Genomic DNA, 12,903 nt, shown 5'->3' with positions numbered 1-12,903 from the left:
AGATGTTTCAATGAGGAGACTCTCAGTTACATAGCAGATGTCCAGTTTTTCCTGAAAGATTCTTTGTGTAGGACAAATCGCTCCGTTTTGTACATCACATTTGGCTACCGAAACGAAACGAAAATTCAGTCACCTACATGTCAAACTTTTTCCCGAATTAACTCCATAATATCGACCGAAACAATGGCAAACGTTGTTTGAATCAATCCTCAAGGTGTTTTGTCGAATATCTCTTCATTGATATGCCGTTTGTGGAAGCATGGTTTTTCTCTGAATCCCATGGAAAAATACCAGCAGCTGAGTTTTGCGCACCAATTTCCATGCAGGACACCGTGCGGACACTTGGCAAATGTAGTCTCTTATGGTCAATCTTCCAATGATATGCCTGCAAATACGTCACAATGCTGCAGACCCCTTGGGGAAACGATAGAAAGGGTAGGCTCATTCCTGGGGCATTCACAGCCATATAAGGAGACAATGCAAAACGTAGCTTCGGAAATCCTGTTAATTTCCTGGTTGCAGTAACATCTTGGTTTTGCCTAAAGCTTGTGTTCTACGGCACTCACAGTGCAAATCTTTGCAGTTCTGGAAACGTCAGAGTGTCTTCTTTCCAAAGCTATCAATTCCATGCATAGTCGAGCATCTTTTCGTGACAAAATATCGCGCTTAAAACGGGCACGTCTTTTTATCCAAAAATGCAATACTGCCCCTAGAGTCTTAAGAGGTTTTTGCGTGTTTGTCGTCCTTACTAGAATCTTGACCTGACCATGCTATTATCCCACAGCTCACCCCAAAATGCTTTTCATTCCTGGTAATTACATTCAATAACAAATCACCCCCTGTCTGTTACCACAGAATGGGTCTGTTTTTAAGAGCTGTCTGCCCCTTTCCTAGCTAGGTTACAAGGCGCTTTGTTGCCTGAACCTATGACTGGTCGGTAGGGTAACCTCGATGATGAAGTCTATTTTTGTGCAGTCCAGCCCTGGGTTCCAGATAGTTACCAGAACACATCTTATCACCTAAATTGAGTGAAGTTTGTTGTGACAACAGTACCCACAAGTGGCACTGCCAATCGGGCTATGTCACTGATCGCCAGAGCCCTGAGTACCCAGAGTAGGCCGGGCTTTAGGAAAACCTTGGTTCATGAACAGTTTCAGCTCCAAGTTCCACAGTGTTCATGGGTGTCAAGTGTTGTCTCCTGTGTTAGTTGTTCAATTACGTTTCCCTTCTCCACATCCAGACACACGACCTTCTGCTGCGTTGTCACGTCAACTGTTCCCGAGGCCTAAACGCCTGTTTTGAGGGAGGAAATATCCTCCCTTCTCCAGGAGCAGGCAATCCAAGTGGTTCCTATGTCGGAGATCCAGGACGGCTGGTATTTCCTGGTTCCGAAAAGGGACGGGACTTTGCGTCCCATTCTAGACCTAGAGTACCAGTCAAAAGTATGGACACACCTACTCATTCAAGGGTTTTTATTTTATTTTTTGTATTTTCTACATTGTAAAACTAATAGTGAAGACATCAAAACTATGAAATAACACAAATGGAATCATGTAGTAACCAAAAAAGTGTTAAACAAATCTACATATATTTGCCTTGACAGCTTTGCACACTCTTGGCATTCTCTCATCAAGCTTCACCTGGAATGCTTTTCCAAACGGTCTTGAAGGAGTTCCCACATATGATTTTCCTTCACTGTTTGGTCCAATTCATCCCAAACCATCTGAATTGGCTTGAGGTCAGTTGATTGTGGAGGCCAGGTCATCTGGTGCAGCACTCCATCACTCTCCTTCTTGGTCAAATAGCCCTTACAGAGCCTGGAGCTGTGTTGGGTCATTGTCCCGTTGAAAAACAAATGATAGTCCCACTAAGCCCAAACCAGATTGGATGCTGTATTGTTACAGAATTATTTGGTAGCCTTGCTGGTTAAGTATTCTAAATAAATCACAGACAGTGTCACCAGCAAAGCACCATCGCACCACCTCTTCCATGCTACACGGTAGGAACCACACATGCAGCGATCATCCGTTCACCTACTCTACGTCTCAAAGACACGGCGGTTGGAACCAAAACTCTCAAATTTGGACTCCTCAGACCAAAGGACAGATTTCCACCGGTCAAATGTCCATTGCTCATGTTTCTTGGCCCAAGCAAGTCTCTTCTTATTGGTGTCCTTAAGTAGAGGTTTCTTTGCAGCAATTTGACAATGAAGGCCTGATTCACGCAGTTTCCGCTGAACAGTCCTCTGAACAGTTGATGTTGAGATGGGTCTGTCACTTGAATTCTGTGAAGCATTTATTTGGCCTGCAATTTCTGAGGCTGGTAAATAATCAACTTATCCTCTGTAGCAGAGTTAACTCTGGGTCTTCCTTTCCTGTGGCGGTCCTCATGAGAGCCATTTTCACCATAGCGCTTGATGTTTTTTTTACAACTGCACTTGAAGAATCATTCAAAGTTTTCCACATTGACTGACTATGTATTAATAATGGACTGTCTTTTCTCTTTGCTTATTTGAGCTGTTCTTGCCATAATATGGACTTGGTCTTTGACCAAATAGGGCTATCTTCTGTATACCACCCCTATCTTGTCACAACACAACTGATTGGCTCAAACGCATTAAGAAGGAAAGTAATTTGTGGAATTTGTCTTTAACAAGGCTCACCTGTTAATTTAACTTCTTATGGGCAGGTGGGACGGTAGCCTCCCACCTGGCCAACATCCGGTGACATTGCAGACCGCGAAATTCAAAAATACTAAATTCAAATATTTAACATTCTTGAAAATATATGTTATACATCAAAATAAAGCCTAACTTCTTGTTAATCCAGCTGCTGTGTCAGATTTCAAAAAGGCTTTTCGGCGAAAGCACACCACCGTGCGATTATCTGAGGACCGCGCCCCGCATACAAACAAATGATTTTCATGTTTCAACCAGGCAGGTGACATAGAAGTCAGAATCAGCGATATAAATAATGCCTTACCTTTGAAGATCTTCTTATGTTGGCACTCCAAAATGTCCCAGAAACATCACAAATGGTCCTTTTGTTCGATAATGTCCTTTATGTCCCAAAAATGTCAATTTTTATTTGGCGCTTTTGATTCAGAAATACACCGGGTTCAACTCGCCCAACATGCCTGCAAAGTATCTAATAAGTTACCTGTAAACTTGGTCCAAACATTTCAAACGATGCTCCTAATTCAACCTCTGGTACCCTAAAATGTAAATAATCGATCAAATTTAAGACCGAATAAACTGTTTCTAATACCGATTTAAAAACAACGTGGAGCGCGCTCCTGTTCACGCGCATCAAAACAGTAGAGTCCACCTGGAGTGACACTTACACTTACTACTTCTTTATTTCTCAAAAGAAAAAAACAGAATTTCTAAAGACTGTTGACATCTTGTGGAAGCCATGGGAACTGCAACCAGGTTCCTAATAATAAGAGTATCCCATAGAAAACCATTGTAAAATCTTATGACCTCAATCCCCCCCCCCCCGGATGGTTTGTCCTCTGGGTTTCTCCTGCCAAATCAGTTCTGTTAAAACTCACATTATTTTAACATTTAATTTTAGAAACTTTTGTGTTTTCTATCCAAATCTGCCTATTATATGCAAATCCTAGCTTCTGGGCCTGAGTAACAGGCAGTTTACTTTGGGCACGCTTTTCAACCGTATGTCAAAATTCTGCCCCCTACCCAAGAGACGTTAAATGCTTTCCAGGTGACTACCTCATGAAGCTGGTTGAGAGAATGCCAAGCGTGTGCAAAGCTGTCATAAAGGCAAAGGATGGCTACTTTTGAAGGATCTCAAGTATAAAATATATTTTGTTAAACACTTTTTTGGGGTTACTACATGATTCCATATTTTTGATGACTTCAACTATTATTCTACAATGTAGAAAATTGTAAAAATAAAAACTCTTGAATGGGTAGGTGTCACCTTTTGTCTGGTACTTTACGTACCCACAACAGGCACCTCAGTCTACAAATTCAAAATAGCCACTGGCTATTACAGTGGATTGTTTGGTGGCAGCAGAGTATAGGGAACAAGCAGTGTTGCATACATCCATGCTTCTACTGTATTGTCTCGAAGCTGAATACGAAACCAGATAAAGAGTTGTCTCACTCCATCTCAGTGCTTTCCTCTTCTGGGTCTCGAGCTAGACTCACTCACCTGTCACGCTTTTCTATCCCCACAGAGGGTGTTCCGGGCTCTGCTTAGCCAAATCTCGGCTGGTCACGCAGTGCGTTTTCGCCTGTGCCCGTCGAACCCTCCTTTATGCTTTAAAAAAAAAAGTTAATGTAACCTTTATTTAACAAGGCAGGTAAGAACAAGTTGTTATTTACAGTGACTGCATACATCGGCTAAACCCGGACGGCGCTGGGCCAATTGTGCGCCGCCCTATGGGTCTCCCAATCATGGCCAGTTGTGATCCAGCCTGGAATCGAACCAGGGTGTCTGTAGTGACGCCTATAGCACTGAGATGCAGTGCCGTAGACCGCTGCGCAACTCGGGAGCCCATTTCCCCCCCATGAAGCTGATTAACCCCACGTTGGGGAGAGTGACTGGTGGGCTTGTCGTGGGTTTTTGTGGCCCACTGTTGTCCCAAGCAACCTTGGTTCGTGGAGACCTTCTGCCTATTGGGCAAGGTCCTGTGGCAACTCCCGCTGCGTGGAGATCTGTTATCCCAGACACACGGGCAGGTTTACCACCGTTGGCTAGAGATTTGGGGTCTATGGGCTTGTCCACTGAGCGTTTCAATCTCGTGGATGGTTTACCTCTACGTGTTCACTATTCGTCCGTACGGGAGGCCTGTATAAGTGGCAGGCGTTGGCACTTTGGTGCCAAAATAAAGGAATGATTCCTTTTTAAGTGTTCTGGGGGACATTTTAATGATAAGTGTACATGGTGGCTATTTCAGTGTGTCATGTGGGAATTGATGGCGTCACGCCAGGCCTATAAAAGTTGTGCGCCATCTCAGACCAGTTTCTAAACCTGTTGTCTTTTTGGGATTTAGCTTTGGTTTTGGGTGCTCTTTGCGAGGCCCCCATTTGAACCACTGGAGTCTATTGATATGAATATCCTCTCTTATAAAACCTCCTTGCTCGTGGATTTGGCCTTGGCTAAATGTGTTGTGGGCCATACACCCTTCCTGTGCTCAGTTCGCACCGGTCGACTTGAAGGTGACGTTGAGTCATTATGTCCTACAGGTCTTTAGCTTTTTAGTTTCCTTTTTCACCGCCTCCTTTTGCCTCTGTGTCCAGAACAAGCTTTACGCACGTACATTGAGCGGACCCGAGATATATCTGGCTATGTGACCAAGGTTTTGTCTGTTTTGCAGCCAGGGTTCGATACAGCGACCAAAACGGTCACATTTGCGACTGTTTGACTTAGCAGTGCGACACACATTTTGAATTGGTCGCAAAGGTGCCAGTGAAAATAATGTACCTGGTCACGTTAGTTTTCTAGTTCACAAGTTTGACTTTTTTAATATTTTTTATTATCATAATTTATTTAAACCGTGTGTGTGGCCTTGTATGTCTATCAATTTGTGTAGCCGTTGGCCTAACTGTCTTTGAGTAGATTGAAAGGTAACTACAAAGTAGCGTATGCCTACCTGGCAGAATTTGTATTATTTACATTAATCCAGTGGCCATAATGTTGTTGAAAACTGAATTACAAATGCGTTATAGACATAAGCTAAGCTTCCCTAAAGTAAATTGAATTAAATTTGACAGGCAACAATTTAGTTTTACCGGACATTTGAGAACTTTACCCCATCCATGTGCATAATCTCGTTATGGCATCCACCCACGGTGCTCAGATTGACAGATCACATTTTAAAATATGGTGATGTTAATTAACAAAACATCTAAGTTGAGGATGCAACGCTGTGCGGTCCTTCTTCCCGAATTCTGATGTGCACTTTGAACTTGTTAGATTAAGTGTCCACATTTGACTTTTTTTCCTCAGCCAACAAGATGAGTAATGAAAAGCAAAATCACTAGCCTACTGTGGTTCCTCCTTTTAAAAGTTGCAAGTTTATGCCATGGGATTTAGAGGTAATTTGTGGTTTAGTACACTACCCTGCGTCACCACTTTATTGCTCCAGACCAGTGCAAGGGGGAGTTACTGTGTCTCTAACTTGCAATGAATGGGCGACATAAACCTAAATGGAAACTGATAATTGTGCATGACATCAGTATTACTTATTAAAACTGTTACACTAAGGTTTTTATTTTATTTTGTTAGGATTATTTTGCTCGTACTGTAGGCCACTCCCGACCGGTCAAGTTGTACAGCGCCTGAGTGGCTCAACGGTTAAGACCGTGCAAGCTGTGTTGCTACAGATGCTGGTTCAATACCTGTGCCGGCCTCGACTGGGAGACAGACCCATGAGATTAATGTAGGTTTTTGTTTTTTCTCTCTCAAAAAACAGAAATAAATATATATAAATACCGAACTGGTGTTATTTACAAATTAGTTACAATGTCTCACCCCATGTTCAAGAATGGCCTTTTTCTCGCTCATTTTACGTTATTTGAAAACAAAATCATCTCCAAAATATTATACTTTTTTAAACAAAGCGATTATTATTAATTTAGAATTAAATAAAAGCCTGTTGGATATTCTCGCAGATATATATTATTAACCCTGTTTTTAGCAAGACAATATACAGTGGGGCAAAAAAGTATTTAGTCAGCCACCAATTGTGCAAGTTCTCCCACTTAAAAAGATGAGAGATGCCTGTAATTTTCATCATAGGTACACTTCAACTATGACAGACAAAATGAGGAAAAAAATCCAGCAAATCACATTAAAAATCCTACAATGAATTTATTTGCAAATTATTGTGGAAAATAAGTATTTGTTCACCTACAAACAAGCAAGATTTCTGGCTCTCACAGACCTGTAACTTCTTCTTTAAGAGGCTCCTCTGTCCTCCACTCACCTGTATTAATGGCACCTGTTTGAACTTGTTATCAGTATAAAAGACACCTGTCCACAACCTCCACTATGGCCAAGACCAAAGAGCTGTCAAAGGACACCAGAAACAAAATTGTAGACCTGCACCAAGCTGGGAAGACTGAATCTGCAATAGGTAAGCAGCTTGGTTTGAAGAAATCAACTGTGAGAAACAATTATTAGGATTTTTTTTTATTTTTTATAAATGAAAGACCACTGATAATCTCCCTCGATCTGGGGCTCCACGCAAGATCTCACCCCGTGGGGTCAAAATGATCACAAGAACGGTGAGCAAAAATCCCAGAACCACACGGGGGGACCTAGTGAATGACCTGCAGAGAGCTGGGACCAAAGTAACAAAGCCTACCATCAGTAACACACTACACAGCCAGGGACTCAAATCCTGCAGTGCCAGACGTGTCCCCCTGCTTAAGCCAGTACATGTCCAGGCCCGTCTGAAATTTGCTAGAGAGCATTTTGAGGATCCAGAAGAAGATTGGGAGAATGTCATATGGTCAGATGAAACCAAAATATTACTTTTTGGTAAAAACTCAACTCGTCATGTTTTGGAGGACAAAGAATGCTGAGTTGCATCCACAGAACACCATACCTACTGTGAACCATGGGGGTGGAAACATCGTGCTTTTGGGCTGTTTTTCTGCAAAGGGACCAGGACGAATGATCCGTGTAAAGGAAAGAATGAATGGGGCCATGTATCGTGAGATTTTGAGTGAAAACCTCCTTCCATCAGCAAGGGCATTGAAGATTAAATTTGGCTGGGTCTTTCAGCATGACAATGATCCCAAACACACCACCCGGGAAACGAAGGAGTGGCTTCGTAAGAAGCAGTTTAAGGTCCTGGAGTGGCCTAGCCAGTCTCCAGATCCTAACCCCATAGAAAATCTTTGGAGGGAGTTGAAAGTCTGTGTTGCCCAGCAACAGCCCCAAAACATCACTGCTCTAGAGGAGATCTGCATGGAGGAATGGACCAAAATGGGCCAAAATACCAGCAACGGTGTATAAACCTTGTGAAGACTTACAGAAAACGTTTGACCTCTGTCATTGCCCACAAAGGGTAAATAGCAAGGTATTGAGAAACTTTGTTATTGAGCAAATACTTATTTTCCACCATAATTTGCAAATAAATTAATAAAAAATCCTACAATGTGATTTTCTGGATTTTTTTTTCTTATTTTGTCTGTCATAGTTGAAGTGTACCTATGATGAAAATTACAGGTATCTCCTTTTTAAGTGGGAGGACTTGCACAATTAGTGGCTGACTAAATACTTTTTTGCCCCACTGTATATTGGTCATGAAGATTATTATTAATTTAGAATTATATAAAAGCCTGTTGGATATTCTCACAGAAATATATTATTAACTCTGTTTTTAGCAGGACAATATATATTGGTCATGGCTCAAGTTCTACAACTTGTAAATGTTTGTTCCATAATGCAATTAGCGGGAAAACACTTGTCAAAAGGGAATTGCAGTTTCATGTGACAGAGACAAATATCCGTTAGAACGAGAGGAGATCTAATAGGCTACTTTGACTCAAGGTCAGACATGCCTCATGTGTATTACAACATTCAGGTTTCGAACAATTTAAGTATATATTTTCAAAATGCATACTGCCTCCAGTTCATTGCAAAGTGTTGTGTGATGAGCTGATGAAGCCTGTCTTCTGGTGCTGTTTGATGTCTCATTAAAAACAACTGGAAACCCAAATCTCCGACTTCAGTGTGTTCAAGACCACTGGGGGAAAAACAAGTTCCGACTGGGGGAAAATCTTTTTGAACGGTCATCCAACTCTGGAACTTGAGCCTCTTTCTAGAGCTCTGACTTTCTGACCTGAAGATCACTGATGTCATGATTTGACCTTATTTTTTCAGAGTTCCAGGTTGTGTTGAAAGCACCACGAGATGCTTATCTGTCTATAGGTTAATTTGATAGGTTTAGTGGAATTAAATTGGCGCGTTTTTCGTTATGTACCTTATTTTTCACACGCATACAGATACAGAGCTTTTGAGTGGAAAACACCTTCTCAAACAGCAAATGCATAGGGAACGGAAGGCAGGCTTCATCAGCGCGTCACACACCACTTTGCAATGAGCTGGAGGCAGTATGCATTTTGAAAACATACTGTATACTTAATTGTCTTGCCTTTCTTCAAAGTATCCTAGCCAAAACCAGACCATATCCGTTGAGGCAATTATTTTATTTCAACTTTCTTTCATTGTCCGGTAGCCAGAGGCACAATCCTAGTCATATTAGCAATCCATGCTAGTTGTTGCATATCAGATCTCCCCTGTTCCTAAAATATATTTGATCTCTTGTCCCATGAAACCGCTCGCATGTACAAGGTGCTTTTGTCTTGTTTTCCCGCTAATTGCATTATGGAACAAACATTTGCGTTGTAGCCTACCGCCTTGTGCGCATTGCACCCTCAATTTGCATGTTTGGTTAATATGAATTCCTGTGATCGAAATGGGATTTCTGTCAGTCCTATAAAGTGTAGTAGAATTGCATGAAATGTGTTTATAAAATGCCAAGAAATGTATCTGATATAGCCTAGGCCCACATTATGCCACTACGCAGTTTCTTTTGTTTTGTGATTGAGTTGTATTCTTAGCCTAAATTATGTCTATCCAATCTGTTCATCACGTTAGGAATGGTAGGCTGTCTTACATAAGTTTGCGAATGCGATGATGCCTTTGTTATAAAGGTGCATTTTTAGGATAAAAATGTGCCTCTCCAAACTTGAAAATCACGCACCGCCTATGGCTATAGAAATGCGCCCTCTGCACCAGGGGTCTGACGGCGTCTTGGGTACTATTTTAAAGGGTTGACTGTAGGGGATATTTGGGCTGCGGTGTGTTTTTGATTCCATTTCCCCATAGTTGTGTGGTACAAAGAGTACCGACTGAAAGGGAACGTAACGTTATGCCTAACTACTGTTCCCTGAAGGGGAAACGAGATACAACACCTGTTTGGCCCCGCCCCGCGCCACCCAGTTTTGGGCTCGGTGAAGAGCGGTACTGAAAGAATGAATCTGAGCCTCAGGGTTATCACCTGTGAAAGGTGGGGCTTCCAGCGACGTGTGTGGATTTCCTTGGCCTTGTCAGGCATGATTCTAATTCTTCTATCGAAGTCTCGAGAGTGTGACTCACCATAGTTGTGTTGTACCTCGCTTCCCTCTTTCAGTGAACAGTAGTTATAGCAGGAGTCACGTTAACTCAGGATTCTATGTTTATCATGCAGAAAAGGAAAGATAAACGCAGAAATATTATCTTGCTGTGTTTTTGTAAACTCATATCTATAATGTTTCTTATTGTAAATTCTGCTTCGCTTAAGTCAGGGTTCGCTCCAAATCATTAATGTAAAAAGGACTATTTTTGCGCTTCAGTTGCACTTCTCCTCTCAGAAGAAATGTCAGACAACACTCTGACTGATGTGTAGGCTACTTTCTCCGGTACTTTCCTCTGGTGTACAGTCGTGGCCAAAAGTTTTAAGAATGATACGCATATAGATTTTCACAAACTCTGCTGCCTCAGTTTGTATGATGGCAATTTGCATATACTCCAGAATGTTATGAAGAGTGATCAGGTGAATTGCAATTAATTGCAAAGTCCCTCTTCAAATCAAATCAAATCAAATTTATTTATATAGCCCTTCGTACATCAGCTGATATCTCAAAGTGCTGTACAGAAACCCAGCCTAAAACCCCAAACAGCAAACAATGCAGGTGTAAAAGCACGGTGGCTAGGAAAAACTCCCTAGAAAGGCCAAAACCTAGGAAGAAACCTAGAGAGGAACCGGGCTATGTGGGGTGGCCAGTCCTCTTCTGGCTGTGCCGGGTAGTCCTGGGGCACGGTCCTAGGGCTCAGGTCCTCCGAGAGAGAGAAAGAAAGAGGGAATTAGAGAGAGCATATGTGGGGTGGCCAGTCCTCTTCTGGCTGTGCCGGGTGGAGATTATAACAGAACGTGGCCAAGATGTTCAAATGTTCATAAATGACCAGCATGGTTGAATAATAGTAAGGCAGAACAGTTGAAACTGGAGCAGGAGCATGGCCAGGTGGACTGGGGACAGCAAGGAGTCCTCATGTCAGGTAGTCCTGGGACATGGTCCTAGGGCCCAGGCCAGTTGAAACTGGAGCAGCAGCATGGCCAGGTGGACTGGGGACAGCAAGGAGTCATCATGTCAGGTAGTCCTGGGGCATGGTCCTAGGGCTCAGGTCCTCCGAGAGAGAGAAAGAGAGAGAGAAGGAGAGAATTAGAGAACGCACACTTAGATTCACACAGGACACCGAATAGGACAGGAGAAGTACTCCAGATATAACAAACTGACCCTAGCCCCCCGACACATAAACTACTGCAGCATAAATACTGGAGGCTGAGACAGGAGGGCTCTTTGCCATGCAAATGAACTGAATCGCCCAAAAAACATTTCCACTGCATTTCAGCTGACATGTCACTGATTCTCTCGTTAACGCAGGTGTGAGTGTTGACAAGGATAAGGCTGGAGATCACACTGTCACCCTGATTGAGTTTGAGTAACAGACTGGAAGCTTCAAAAGGAGGGTGGTGCTTGGAATCATTGTTCTTCCTCTGTCAACCATGGTTACCTGCAAGGCAACATGTGCCGTCATCATTGCTTTGCACAAAAAGGGCTTCACAGGCAAGGATAAATCAACCATTTATCAGATCATCAAGAACTTCAAGGAGAGCGGTTCAATTGTTGTGAAGAAGGCTTCAGGGCGCCCAAGTAATTCCAACAAGCGCCAGGACCATCTCTTAAAGTTGACTCGGCTGTGGGCTCGGGGTACCACCAGTACAGAGCTTGCTCAGGAATGGCAGCAGGCAGGTGTGAGTGCATCTGCACGCACAGTGAAGCGAAGACTTTGAGGATGGCCTGGTGTCAAGAAGGGCAGCAAAGAAGCCACTTCTCTCCAGGAAAAACATCAGGGACAGACTGATATTCTGCAAAAGGTACAGGGATTGGACTGCTGAGGACTGGGGTAATGTAATTTTCTCTGATGAATCCCCTTTCCGATTGCTTGGGGCATCAGGGGAAAAAAGCTTGTCTGGAGAAGACAAGGTGAGCGCTATCATCAGTCCTGTGTCATGCCAACAGTAAAGCATCCTGAGACCATTCATGTGTGGGGTTGCTTCTCAGCCAAGGGAGTGGGCTACATCACAATTATGCCTAAGAACACAACCATGAATAAAGAATGGTACCAACACATCCTCCGAGAGCAACTTCCCCCAACCATCCAGGAACAGTTTGGTGACGAACAATGCCTTTTCCAGCATGATGGAGCACCTTGCCATGAAGCAAAAGTGATAACTAAGTGGCTCAGGGAAAAAAACATAGATATTTTGGGTCCATGGCCAGGAAAATCTCCAGACCGTAATCCCATTGAGAACTTGTGGTCAATCCTCGAGGCGGGTGGGAAAACAAAACCCCACAAATTCTGACAAACTCCAAGAATTGATTATGCAAGAATGGGCTGCCATCAGTCAGGATGTGGCCCAGAAGTTAATTGACAGTATGCCAGGGCGGATTGCAGAGGTCTTGAAGAAGGGTCAACACTGCAAATATTGACTCTTTGCATCAACTTCATGTAATTGTCAATAAAAGCCTTTGACACTTATGAAATGCTTGTAATTATACTTCAGTATTCCATAGTAACATCTGACAAATATATCTAAAGACACTGAAGCAGCAAACTTTGTGGAAATTAATATTTATGTAATTCTCAAAGCTTTTGGCCATGACTGTAGTTTTTCTCAGGTTGCAGGTTAAAATTATAGATTTAACTTCAAGCAAAACATTAGGATATTTAGCTGGCTACATTCTTTCTATTTTTTGTTTTTGCAAAAAAATACTTTATTCATTGTAAGCAAATGCACTTACAACCCTTATCACTCCAT

General features: G+C 42.6%; 1 protein-coding gene and 1 long non-coding RNA gene across 6 annotated transcripts in view; both read left to right on the top strand.

The window, feature by feature from the left end:
* Window positions 1–12,903, top strand: part of LOC127908187 (uncharacterized) — a 204,259-nt gene that overhangs the window by 113,334 nt on the left and 78,022 nt on the right. The gene's annotated exons all lie outside the window — the stretch shown is intronic.
* phf21ab (PHD finger protein 21Ab) overlaps window positions 1–12,903 on the top strand; it is a 79,951-nt gene that overhangs the window by 10,330 nt on the left and 56,718 nt on the right. The window lies entirely within an intron of this gene.

Source organism: Oncorhynchus keta, chromosome 17 (genome assembly GCF_023373465.1).
Source record: "Oncorhynchus keta strain PuntledgeMale-10-30-2019 chromosome 17, Oket_V2, whole genome shotgun sequence".
NCBI lineage: Eukaryota > Metazoa > Chordata > Actinopteri > Salmoniformes > Salmonidae > Oncorhynchus > Oncorhynchus keta.
This window is presented reverse-complemented; position numbering and strand designations above follow the sequence as displayed.